We start from the raw sequence: 13,940 nt of genomic DNA, 5'->3' as shown, positions 1-13,940 counted from the left end.
TGTCTTTATGCTGTTTTCTGTAAAATGTGCAGCACACAGACAAACGTTGAGGTTATAATGTTCAGGAACAGTGTTAAAAATACATTTGAACCTCTCTAAGTTCGTCAGCCGTAGGACAAACTTAAAAAAAAGAACGACAACAATTCTTGCTTTTCTCTAAAGCAGCCCAACATGGCCTTACCCCCTTGTGTTCCCTGGGGGCAGGGTTTACTTTAAATTTTAGGGTTTGTGATGTCACCAACCCGGGAAGAAGCTTGTTGTAGACCCTACCAGCCATTTCACAAGTCCTTAAAAACCATTTCTGTAAAAGAAAATATCTTCCTTTGTATTGAACTTTAAGCGTAGTAACTTTGCAGATGTTGTTTATGCTCAAACAGCAATATTACACACTTACTAAAGTTTAAAAAAGTGAAATCATAATCAAGGACCCTTTTAACCTCTCATTAAGAAACCACAATTAGATCATAATAATCTAGCAAATTATAGACCCATTTCAAATCTTCCATTTATGTCTAAAATATTAGAAAAAGTGGTGTCCGCTCAACTGGGCTCTTTCTTGCAACAAAATGAGATCTATGAAAAGTTTCAGTCTGGATTCAGACCGCATCATAGCACTGAAACTGCGCTCGTTAAAATCACAAATGATTTACTTTTAGCTTCTGACCAAGGCTGTATCTCAATACTAGTTTTACTTGATCTTAGTGCTGCGTTCGATACTATAGATCACACAATACTCTTAGATTGACTACAAAATTATACTGGTGTTCAAGGACAAGCACTAAGCTGGTTCAAATCATACCTATCTGACCGCTACCATTTTGTCTATTTAAATGGAGAAAAATCGATCATAACTGCCGCAGGGATCTGTATTAGGCCCTCTGTTATTTTCAATATATATGATGCCACTTGGAAATATTATAAGGAAACATGGAATTAGTTTCCATTGTTATGCTGATGACACTCAAATATATATTTCATCACGGCCGGATGAAAACGCTAAATTTTCCAAATTGACAGAGTGTGTTAAAGATATAAAAGATTGGATACCGCCCACAAAACCTCGCACAATACAACTTTAACATCATAGGATGTCCATTTACTTTATCCTCTACAGTAAAAGACCTGGGTGTTATACTCGATTGCAACCTGTCTTTTGAAAATCATATTTCATATGTTACAAAAACAGCCTTTTTCCACCTTAGAAACATTGCTAAGCTACGTAATATGCTATCAGTTTCTGATGCAGAAAAGTTAGTTCATGCATTCATGACCTCGAGACTGGATTACTGTGATGCTTTATTAGCTGGTTGTCCTGCATCCTCAATAAACAAGCTACAGTTAGTCCAAAATGCCGCCGCTAGAGTTCTTACGAGATCAAGAAATATGATCATATAACACCGATTTTATCATCACTGCATTGGTTACCTATAAAGTTCCGTATTAATTACAAGGTATTGCTACTGACTTATAAAGCCCTAAACGGCTTAGCTCCAGTCTATTTAACGGATCTTCTATCGCCCTATAATCCATCGCGCTCTTTAAGATCACTAAATTCAAGGCTTTTGGTCATACCTAGGATATCCAGAACCACCAAAGGAGGGAGAGCATTTTCACATTTGGCTCCAAAACTCTGGAATAGTCTTCCTGATACTGTTCGTTGCTCAGACTCGCTCTCCCAGTTTAAAACTAGATTAAAGTCGCATCTCTTCAGCCAGGCATTCTTATAATCCTACAGTTCAAACTACAATCCGGCCTCTAGCTCATAAATGCCAGAGGAGAACTGGCCCCCGACTGAGCCTGGGTTCTCCCAAGGTTTTTTTTTCTCCATTAGGTCACCTGATGGAGTTTTAGGACACCATTAGGTCACTTGATGGAGTTTTTCGGTTCCTTGCCACTGTTGCCTTTGGCTTGCTCAGTTGGGGATATTTTGGGGATATTTAATTTAATTTGATCAATCAATAAATTCCTCTTGAAACAAACTTTGTTGTATTATTTTAATTTAATACTGTGAAGCTGCTTTGATACAATCTGTATTGTGAAAAGCGCTATACAAATAAACTTGACTTGACTTGACTTTAATGAAAATAAAACTTAAATGGTCATAAATCTTGAATGCTTTGGAGCACACACTTAAGTTTGGTCATAACAATAATAAATGACACCACTTCCTTATGCACTTGGAAGCTCAGTTACCATGATAACACAATGAAAAACAAAAATAATATAAAACGGAACCATTTTCTTGGTGTGGACTGCTACAGCCTTTAATTGCAGAGTTTACTTTATGCGCACCCTTATGTATTGTGCAATGAAATCCAATTCCTTTATATATGAGGTTGTATTCTTTACCATATAGCTAAACCTTGAACTTTTGTTGCTATCATAAAAAATTATATCGGACTATTTACTCTCATTCACTGAGGCAGTACCTTTCAAAAGGTACATCTTTGTTACCCCTAAAGGGTGCAGATAAGTACCTTAAAGAAACATATTAGCATCTAAATGGTACATATTAGTACCTTTTGAAAAGGTACTGACCCAGTGAAGGCTTTTATACCATTTTTCTAATAGTGTTGAAGTCACTAGAGGTCATGCTATATTGTGAATGTCGTTAGACACGATACGTGGTGTACAAATTTATTTTTCTCCACAAAAAAGGAAAAAAAATTTCAGGGTTCTATATAGAACCTTCTTGGCTTAGTTTTAAAGAACCCATTATGCCAAAAAGGATCTATAATAGGGGAAATGTCTTAAATGATTGCATATTTTAATGTAAAATTTTCATTTTTGTTTGAGTGATAAAGTATGTTTAAAAGCTGTTTAACTCTTAAAATTTTATTAAAATTGAAAATGATATGATAAATGAAAATGCAACGATATATAGAACCTTGTATTTAAACAATATAGCACTGCTTCACATGCCTTATTCGTTTTATTCAAGGGTTACTATGTAATAAAATATTAAGGACATATTTTTTCATTAAGCCATTCTTTTATTAAGCTAATTCATTAAGTGTCTTCCTGCTAAAACAAAATGCAGTCCATTTTGTGATAAAAAAATAAAATATTTAGAAATACAATGAATTCAACCAGAGCTTCAAACATTTAGCTTACAGTATGTCTAATTTTCCTTCCGCATTGAATTGTAATCAAATTAAAATGCAATGCACGTGTATATATAAATAATTATTATTTTGATTACTTATTTGTATCATGTCCAATTAGAATAAAGGTCATTTACCATGACCTATATTATTAAAAATAGAGCAAGTCTGATGTTTTATCAGGAATATATGCCGGATGTGATAATCACTCTATATCTTTATTCAATTATCTTAGTTATTAATCATCTTTGCACAAGTAGAATATCAAGATGTTATTTGCATGTTTAGAGTTATTAGCAAGAACGTATCATAACCAAACATCAAAGCATCATGAAGCTACATCAAATGTATCCTTTCAGAGTTACTTTTGTACATTTTCATCATAATAACACATGCTTGTCTTAGTTGACACAAGACTTAGTATAATGATTAGATTTATTGACTCTGATAGCCAGAAGGATTTGTATTATTTTTGATTGTGACTTGCCTTTGCAGACTCACCTTTTACAGTCAGCACTCTCAGATAATGTTTTACCAGCTGGATTAGGTTTTGTGATGCATATGATGTGATAAACAGATGTAATCTCTTCTGACAGCTGGGCGGGGACAGTCAGTAATTACACATCAGTGATTTCACCCAGGTTTATCTGTGTGCTTCACTCCTTACCTCAGACTTTATTTGAGGCCATATTGTTTACAGTAAGTGTTCACTTTATCTGACGTTACAGTACACAGTAAGAAGGTTAAGTGTGGTTACTGTAAGTATGTGTCTTGCTCAGGAGCACAAAGGTTCATTTGCTCAGTCTGTGTGAGAATCGAATCAGCAACCTCTTGTTTACCAGCCTTGTTGTTCAACGGGTGTTCAACGTGTCACATTAAGAAAAATGGTAATGAGCTGCTCAATTAATTTATCTGATTCAATTATTTTATTGTTATATATTTTCTGCTGCTCATTTCAAAGCATATTTTAACAAAAAAAAAAAATGTCAAAATTAATTACATTGTTAATGAAATGTATTTTGAAACTATTTTGCATACCTGTTACTAAAACAAGATGTTGATATCATATGTTGGTCCTATTTTAGGTTATTTAAACTTTTTTGTAGTAGCCTAAGTATAACATGAAAATTATCCAGGGAGATAACCGTGAGTATGAGGGATGTGACAGTGACTAGGAAGAAGACATTGATGACCCTGATTACACCCTTAGCAAGAAAGACATGGAGGATGATGAATCAATTGGGTCTGATTCAGACATTAACATCAAGTGATTTAGATTTAGAAGCTGCGCAACCAAACATAAACTCTGGGAAGGAAAATACAACCAGCCAGGGTAAAAAAAAAATTATTGGAGAAAGAAACATTTTGAAATCCCTGAGTGCACATTCAAAGGGCCGAGTATCACACCTCCAGACAATCTTCGAACGCCCCTGGAGTATTTCAGAAAGTTCATAACAGCAGAAATGCTTGAGCTCCTAGACTAGAGGAACAAACTAATTTGTACAGTGTGCAAAAATCTGGAACTCAGGTGAATGTTATGACCACTGTTAAAGAAATGGAAATACTGACTGGTATCCATCTGCGCATGGGTCTGCACCTAATGCCAGGAAATCGTGCATACTGGGAAAATGACACAAGGTGTCCCATGGTGACTGACAACATGTCAAGCAACCGTTTTCAGACCCTGCTAGCAAGTCTACATTTCACTGACAACAATGATTCGTCAAATCGGCAAGAAGGGGATAAGTGTTGGAAGATCTTTCCATGGCTTGATATGTTTCGCAAACAATGCCTGGCTATCACCCGGCTATCTTCCCAGAAAAGTAATAATTTTGATATATGTTGTGGAATAGAAAATAAACAGGAAAAATTTCTAATTTTCATTAAAGTGTTTTAAAGAAGAGTAAATTCTGTCATCATTTACTCACCTTCATGTCGTTCCAAACAAATAAATATTATTATATGCCTATCCATTTCTGGCAATACCAGGTTTGCTATGGTTTGCAGGTTGTTTATGCATTTAACTAGTGGCCAAAATAGATAGGCCTATCGTTCCCTAAACATACGATGACTTCGAGACCATCTTGTAGCCATGACTTATCAAACGATTTAATATGACATTCCCAACTTTGACGTTCCCCACTACTGGTCACCGTACCTGCCATTACATTGCTTTATTAAAATGGCCTGATAGAACACAAAATGCGTACTATATTCTACAGAATTATAAAAGTAGTAGCCAATGTTAATTTACTATTGTAACAGCCAAAGACGTTCTGGATGTTGCGTCTACCGGTTCTACCATTAGATGTCAGTGTTTAACAAATAATGGCTAGAGGATCTCATCTTTTATGGTGTTTTTGGTGATTTTTAGTGGCTGTATGAAGTCAGTTCTCCTAAGGTTCACACAGGTGCCCTAGCAGAGTAACCACATTTATGACATTAACTACTGTATGAACATGTTCCACTAACAGTTGACACCTAGAAAGTGTTCAAATAATTGTGTCCGTATATGTATTGTTTTATTATTTCAGCCCTAATTAAACGGCATTAAACGTGTGCATGTACTTTTTTTTGTTAGTTTTTTTGCATGTTATCTAATGAAATTACATTTATATATTTAGATAATGACAAAGCCAGTGTTATAGGTATGATTTCAAGCGATTGCATGAACTGGAAAAATGTGTGCAATATTGGATAAAATTGTCTGCCAATGCATAAATGTAAATGTATGCTCAAGTTCTCAGACCAGGTTCAAATACCTGAGGGAGATATTGTCTACACACTCACTAACTTTGCAGTGCCTCTGTGGGAGTTTGTCTAGTTTCCCCCCTTTCTCAAGCCTCCTGTTCTTGTGCAAATCCTTTAAGGAATGCCAGACATTCATGCAGCAGTGTATCCGTCTTATCCTCGGGGCAGTTAAAACACACTCCATGGGACGACCAACTGAGAGACTGAAATATAAATATATAAATACACTTGCTTACCTGGAGGAATTTTTATTGCTCCCAAGTTACTCATTCACAGCTCGTCAAACTTAATGGAGTTACAGTCTATTTAATATATGCATCAAGTTATCTCAGATGTTTCTTCCAAAATTCCTTTGGAGAAATAAAAATGGACACACTATTATTGACAGTATAGAGTTAAAAAAATTTTACTGAGATATCAGACAGCTGAGACAACTTAGATAATAGACAAGTGAGATATTAAAGTCAATGTGCAAATCACTTTACATTTGTAAAGTGATGTATTTCTAGTGAATCAGGATGTTTAATGAGGGGGAAATGTGATTTTATCAAAACTGGTTTAAAGACATTTTTTAAATTTGGAGAAAACATTCAGGATTCTGTTTTATTCAGAATAAAACATTGCAACTGGAAATTGCAATAAGAATGTACTGTAAATAGACTCATGTTGACTCTATAAATATCTTGTATTGATTCAGAAACTTCCTACTGGAGTCATTGTGACTGGAGACATTCAACAGAGAGCATGAACTGTAAATAGACTAGATAGATGAGTGCATGGTGTCTTTTCTAATGCTAGGAGGCGCTGGTGCTTGTTACGTTTAGGCATTTGCCACCAGATTTCCATGACCCACACAACCTCATTTGTTTTCTTTGTGATTCAGCAGGCCAGACGGGTTTTTCCTGCTGATAGCTACCGATGACAGGCGTGAGTCATTCGCAGTGCCCATTGTTTGCTGTTTGCTGATGTGGATGTAGATCTGGAGGGCATTTTCTGTTGCTGGTCCCAGCACAATGCACAATGGCACAGAGATGCTGACACCCTACAAAAATGTCTTTATTTAGCAAAATTGAAACGGCTCACGATGACATGTGTGTGCTTCACCACCACCAGTCCTCCCTGTTTCCCCCTAACCTCATCTTCCCAAAAGAGAGAAAGACAGGAAGGGAGAGGATGAGGGTTTTCCATTTGTTGGGCTAAATCGGACTTCAAGCCTCAAAATAATTTTGTTTTGTAACGTTTTGACGGGGCTAAATTTGTTTCGTCTGTCAACAAATCAAGTACACCAAAAAAATTATATTTAATACCTGTTTATTATATGATGTAGCGTTCGGCATCGCTATAAAGGCACGGTCACGTTAGCGAAACTTCGACGAAATTTCGCGGGCAAAGTAGTGTCATTGTTCATAGTGTAGCAATGTTACTTTTAAAAGTAATGCGTTACAATATTGCGTTACTCATTGTTTAAATTAATTGTTTTACATGCAAATTCACGCCTGTACAGTGGAGGGCGCATTAAACAACCTTTCATCTGTTCTGCCATTCTGTATTGGATGCAGGAGAAGAAAGTTCAACACTGAATGCAATCGCATTTACTCTCTTGAGTAGGTACCGCTAAAAAAGTATGTTCTATATAGTATGAGTGTGTAGTATGAATGTAATCTAGACGTACTACATCTGCCGTGTTGTCATTATCATGTGACCCACCAAGTGTTTGATTGCATCGCTTCACTGCCATTCACAAATCCTCTCCCGTGGCCTCATGGGATAGTAAAGTGTCCATCATATACACACTTCAGAATCTCGCCGGAAGTAATAGGTCATCTGGGTACTTTTTGCCTGCTCTTTTATACTTCTTCTGTCACATAGCCTACTGTTTTTTGCCTACTATATAGTAGGGAAGTATGCGATTTTGGATGCAGCCTCTTCAGTCATTTTTCTCAGTATGATTGAATTGGGTCACCGAAGGTCACCACCAAAGACATTTGTTAATAAAGTGAGATTAAATACATAAAGTATATTTGTGTACTTTGACAAATTGCAGGTTTGCGTTAAATTCAGATTTTGCTTTTAATTTTGAGTAATTGTGAATCTGTTTTTGTGCAAGCGAGATGAGTAAATGCATGTTCACATTTAGTCTAGAAATACAATAAGCATCATGTTCACACAGTGCACACGACGCCTCTGCACTTACTCACGATTCATCTCAACATGGGGACAGGAGAGCTGTCAGTCAATACATGGGGGGAAAAAATTACCTACATTATTTATCTGAAAAAGTAACTGGATATTTTATTGTAAATTTAAAAGTAATGGGGTACTTTATAGTTAGGCTACTTGAATGAATTAATCGGTTTACGGAACTCGCGTTACTTATAATGCGTTACTGCCAACAATCACATATTGATAGCACATGTGCAAATAATGATTGAATGTTTAAACAGAATCTTCCAATTGGTAGTGTCAAACGTGTTCCACTTCACAGTGTGTGGGAACTCACCACAAAAATAAATTAACATGCACTACAAAAGCTGTCTGTATCCATAGAGACTTATAGGTAAGTTCAAATGTAGGTTTACCCCTACCTTTATTCCTAAAGGAAAATAATGCATCGCAAATAAAATTTCCTCAGAATTTGGAACGTATCAAAAGCCCTCAAACATGAATAAAACAGGCTATTATCTTACTGGATAAATTGAAATTATAATCATTTTTTATTTTATTTTTAAATCAGTGTAATTTAATTCTACTGTAATTCTTGATACCATTTGGTTCCAAATTAAGAATACAATTTTATAAGCATTCATTCAGAATTTTTTTAAGAGTGAATACCGCTCATCTGCATATATTTCAAACAAAACCCATTGTCTCAAACACCTTATCATCATAACTGTGATAGTGATGATGAGACAAACTTACAATGGCTTTTTCTGTTCATGTGTGATTCAGAATTGAGTCAGATAGGGGCCTGCGTGAATGACACAGACAGAAGACATATTAGCGATCATGTGTGAGGCGTTAAATACCGGATTTTCTGCTGAATGAGTGGTGTCAAGGTCAGGCTGAAAGAACTAAGACAGAAAAGGAGTTTAACTGTGACAAAAAAACTAGCATGAATTATTCATTCGCCCCTTTTTCGTACGCTCCTCTTCACAGCACACAGTCTCGACAGCTTTATTTCAGCTCGGTCTAGAGAAAAGAGTGTGGCTTTCTGCACCTTCTTACTTCCCAAAATGGCCTTTTAATTGGTCTGACAAATTACAGTCGACGCTCGCAGCAGCTATTGGGAAAAGGAACTGTGGGAAATTTGTGTTCCTCAAGCTTTCTTTTGTCTGCTGACTGTAAAGAGAAGTAACAGCCAGTGGGAACCTATTATTGAGGCAAAAATTCAAAGCACTACCATTAGCATCTTCTAAAAGTATCAGTCTCTCTTTTACCCTGCATATTTTATCACGCACAGAATTTATATTCACAGCGTGTGTAATGTGTTAGTTCTAATCACACAGATAAAAATAATTCAAATTTTGTCTATAACAGTTGCCTATAGATTACTTCCTTTTGCTCTGTATATCTTTGTCCATGTATGATCATTTTCAGAATTCAGAATTGTTTAGCAGTGCCAGGGCAGCATTTGTGGACCATGAGACCATGAATACAAAATACAAACGCTATTCCAGGGACGCACAGTGACAGAGGATTTTTAGAGATTTAGTTAATCTGCCAACCATTGACCTCTAATGGAGAAAACGAAGAGTTGTGAATAATTGCATAGACTTGTCAGTGGGATGCCCCATTACAGTTATAAATATAACACACTTTCTCTTAAAGTGATAGTTCACCCGAAAATTCTGTCATTATTTATTTAACCTGGTTTGGAACAGGAACGAATTTACTGTATTTTGACAAATGCCTCAGTGTTTGTTTGTTTTTTTCCCATACAATGAAATTTAAAAAAATGCTCTTTGGACTTCAATGTTTTTCAATACACATACACTACCGTTCAAAAGTTTGGGGTCAGTAAGATTTTTTAATATTTTTAAAAGAAGTATCTTCTGCTCACCAAGGCTGCATTAATTTGATAAAAAACAATAATAAAAAAAACAGTAATATTGTGAAATATTATGACAATTTTAAATGGCTGTTTTCTATTTTAATATATTTTAAACTGTAATTTATTCCTGTGATCAAAGCTGAATTTTCAGCATCATTACTCCAGTCTTCAGTGTCACATGATCCTTCAGAAATCATTCTAATATGATGATTTGATGCTCAAGAAACATTCATTATTATTATCAATGTTGAAAACAGTTGTGTACAATTTTTTTTCAAAATTCTTTGATGAATAGAAAGTTCAAAAGAAAAGCATTTATTTAAAATGGAATATTTTCTAACATTATAAATGTCTTTACTGTAACTTTTGATCAGTTTAACTCATCCTTGCTGAATAAAAGTATTGATTTATTTTATTTCTTTCCCCCAAAAATAAAATAAAATTCTTACTGACCCCAAACTTTTGAACGGTAGTGTTTAATGTTAAAAAACTTTAGATTTCAGATAAATGCTGTTCTTTTGAACTTTCTATTCATCATAGCATCATGAAATAAAAATGTAAATAACTGTTTTCAACATTGATAATAATCATAAATGTTTCTTGAGCATCAAATCGTCATATTAGAATGATTTCTGAAGGATCATGTGACACTGAAGACTGGAGTAATGATGCTGATTGCTGAATATTCAGCTTTGATCACAGGAATAAATGACACTTTACTGTATATTCACATAGAAAAAAGCTGTTTTAAATTGGAATAATATTTCACAATATTACTGTTTTTGTTTGTATTTTTAATCAAATAAATGCAGCCTTGGTGAGCAGAAGATACTTCTTTTAAAAACATTAAAAATCTTACTGACCCCAAACTTTTGAACGGTAGTGTATATTTATGTTCCACAGAAGAACGAAAGTCAAAAAGGTTTGAAATCAAGGTGAGTAAATGACAATAGAATTGACCTGTTCCTTTAAGTTCTTATATATTAATAAAGTAAAGTAAATGTAATTTGTTGAAAATCTTGACATCCTGAGTTAACGTAGGCTAATTCGCACACCATCACTTATTCAATGACATAAGACTTGCATTGACAGGGGAATATCTGATCTGTCCGCTTACATGGCAGACGCAAATGCATGTATCCGATTCATATCTTATTTCCACATGAATGAGGCCTGAAACCAATCTGGGAATATCGGAATCCATGTGCTTTTTTCCTGCTTACACGTTCATGGGTCAAATCTGATCTGTGCCATATGGGAGGAAAAAATCTGAATGAATCATGTAATGTAAATGCGGCCTTTGAGAGTTTATGAGAGAAGTAGCAATCTCTGATTTGTGAATGAATCATTTATTTGAATCAAATTAATTGGTTCATCCACAGTTGAAAAAAACAGTCTGAATGATTCATTTATGAATTGGACTCATTTGATGCTTAAATTCAACTCACTGATTCAATAATGCAGTTGCTAAATCGTCAGTTAATAATAAAATCTGGTGTGTTCACACAAATCAATCACATGACTTAGAATATAGTGCATTAGTCATGCTGACCACTTTACTGATATGGTGCTTTTGCATAATTATTTGAAGCTTGAAAGCATCAATCTCTGGTTTGGCTGAACTCTTCAATCATACATTCTGAATGAGAGATCCCCCAGTGTATCTGAACACTGTCTAGACAGCCGTTTCTGCATTATCAGACCTTCAGCGAGAAACTAATTCTTTGATATGCAACACACTGCACATTTTCTGCTTCAGACAAATCAGCTCAAAATGAGCTTGTCTCAGATGGAAAAGCCTGAAATAGCAATTCAGTTTGCCAAATAAGTGAAACCTTAATGTCTGTGGCTGTTTCAGTAAACTAATAAACTGTAAACCCTCTGCAAGTTGGTGGTTTTCAAGATGAATTTCTTTCAGCTCTGCTTGAGTGTGTGCGTGTGGGTGGAAACTCACTCTTATATAGCCTACACCACAGATGCAGAAGTTGCACCGGTTGCTATGGTAAATGCAATTAACAGGTGCAACTTCAAGGCATCTCTTATTCACTTAAGGCTCGTGAATCGTCCCCTCATCATGTTTTATGGTTTACACTGGTGGTTCTCTTCAGACCCGTTCAAAAGACATCAGTTGAATGCAAGAGCAGGAACTTATTGTTTGTCGCATGTAAACTGAATTATATCAGCGTTGAGCAGCCTCTCATAAAAGCGCACTAGCAGGGTTCTCTGTTTTTGTGTAGACGGCTAAGCAGATGCGGAGACGTCTGCCACTTGACAAGCACCGAGGCTCAATGAGGTGAAGCTTTCCCCATTGCCAAGCCATCGCCACGGAAACGGCATTCCGTGCCAGAGCTCATCCTCAGGGACTGGAGGCGACTGCCCACCGCTTCTATCTGCACTGAATAAGTGGGTTGAAAAGGAGCTGTAGAGAGCAGACTCTTCCCCTGAAGACTTCCTCTGGCTCTGTGGGCGCCGAGGCCTCTGCTGTCTCACTGTAAAGCCGCAGTAATATCAAACACAGCTGTGCCGGCAGAACGCTATCTCGCAGGCCAAGAGCTGGCAATTTGTGTCAGTTACTGGAGTGCTGCTCTAATTTGGCGACCATTTGGTTGTTAGCTTAGCAAGTCTGCGCAACCTTACCTCAACAGTGAAGGTTTTTACATTCAATCAGCCTTGAAAATTTGATCGGGTACTACTATGGAACTGACAAATGAGTCCATGGCTTTTAAATCAGCAGCATTTTACTAGGAGCTTTTTTTGACTAAATAGTTTATATGACATGAATATGAGATTCTTTAATCCAACATCAAGATTTCAGGTAAAAATTATTTATGTATAAAGAAATATTTATTTGTTGTGGTGGTCACTAAAGTTTTTCATCATTTTTAATCACATTTTTGCTCCTTTGTTTTATTTTTTTTATTAAAAAACAAACATATTCCATGCAATAACATATAATAGGCCTACTTGTTGAATTATATTTGGCTAAAAATGATTTTTTTAAATCCAGTGAACACAAACAAATGGCAGAGTCTTGGAAAGTCACTGGTTCAAAAGGGGTTGGAAAAATGTTGTTTAAACATATCATCCATGCAAAAGTAGAAACTTGTGACCTCACTGTATATGGAAATCTACAAATTGGAAATGTCAAAAATGGAAATACTGCCTATAGTGTAATAGGCTACTGAATTCTGGAAGAAAAAAAAGGCCTTAAAATGCATATAATAATAATAATTAAAATTACAAACCAACTATGCAGTATATATATATATATATATATATATATATAGTTAGTTTTAGTTCTTATCATTGTCTTTGTGTTCATGTAGGCCTATTTGGAAATTAAAGAAAATTGAGACATAGAAAATGATCAGTGAACTGCAACATTCTAGCTGTAATTTTTCCCCTCATTCCAGACATTAGTGTATTGCTAAAGCTGGATTTGCCCCTAAACAGCACTAAAGGAAGAACTGAAGGCAGTTTCCAGTGCGATGGAAATATTCATCATGATTAGGATGTGTGGGACAGCTGTGTAAACTGCATGTTTTCCCAACAGGCCTCGAGGGCCACTCCTAAAAATGAAGGCGAATTCTGTGTTAGAAACTAAACAGTATTGTGGCGTTGCGGGTTACTCAGAATTCAGACTAAAAGTTCGAACCTGGTTTTTGGTATTTAAAAATGATTGTAGGTTTATATTTCGCTGTAAATTTGGATGTTGTGTATTTGTGTTCCCAGCTAACAAATATAAGAACATTTTGCTAACACTCCCATTAGGTTATGAAAACATTATTTCTGAATGTTCTCTGAACAATATGTTACTTTTGAATTCTGTGATCTGATGAAGTTTGGGTTCCTTGCCTCTGGTGCCTCTGACTTGCTTATTTGGGGACACTTAATAATCACCAATATTACTGATTTGACTGCACTGACACTATTGGATGAGAATTGAACTGAGCTGGTCAATGACATCACTGTTTTCTGCAGAACGGCTTTATATTAATTGATATTTACAACAGAACTGAATCAACACTGAACTG

This window comes from Leuciscus leuciscus, assembly GCF_965113295.1.
Source record: "Leuciscus leuciscus genome assembly, chromosome: 19".
Classification (NCBI taxonomy): Eukaryota; Metazoa; Chordata; class Actinopteri; order Cypriniformes; family Leuciscidae; genus Leuciscus; species Leuciscus leuciscus.
The sequence above is the reverse complement of the archived record's forward strand: the minus strand, read 5'-3'. Positions refer to the sequence as shown.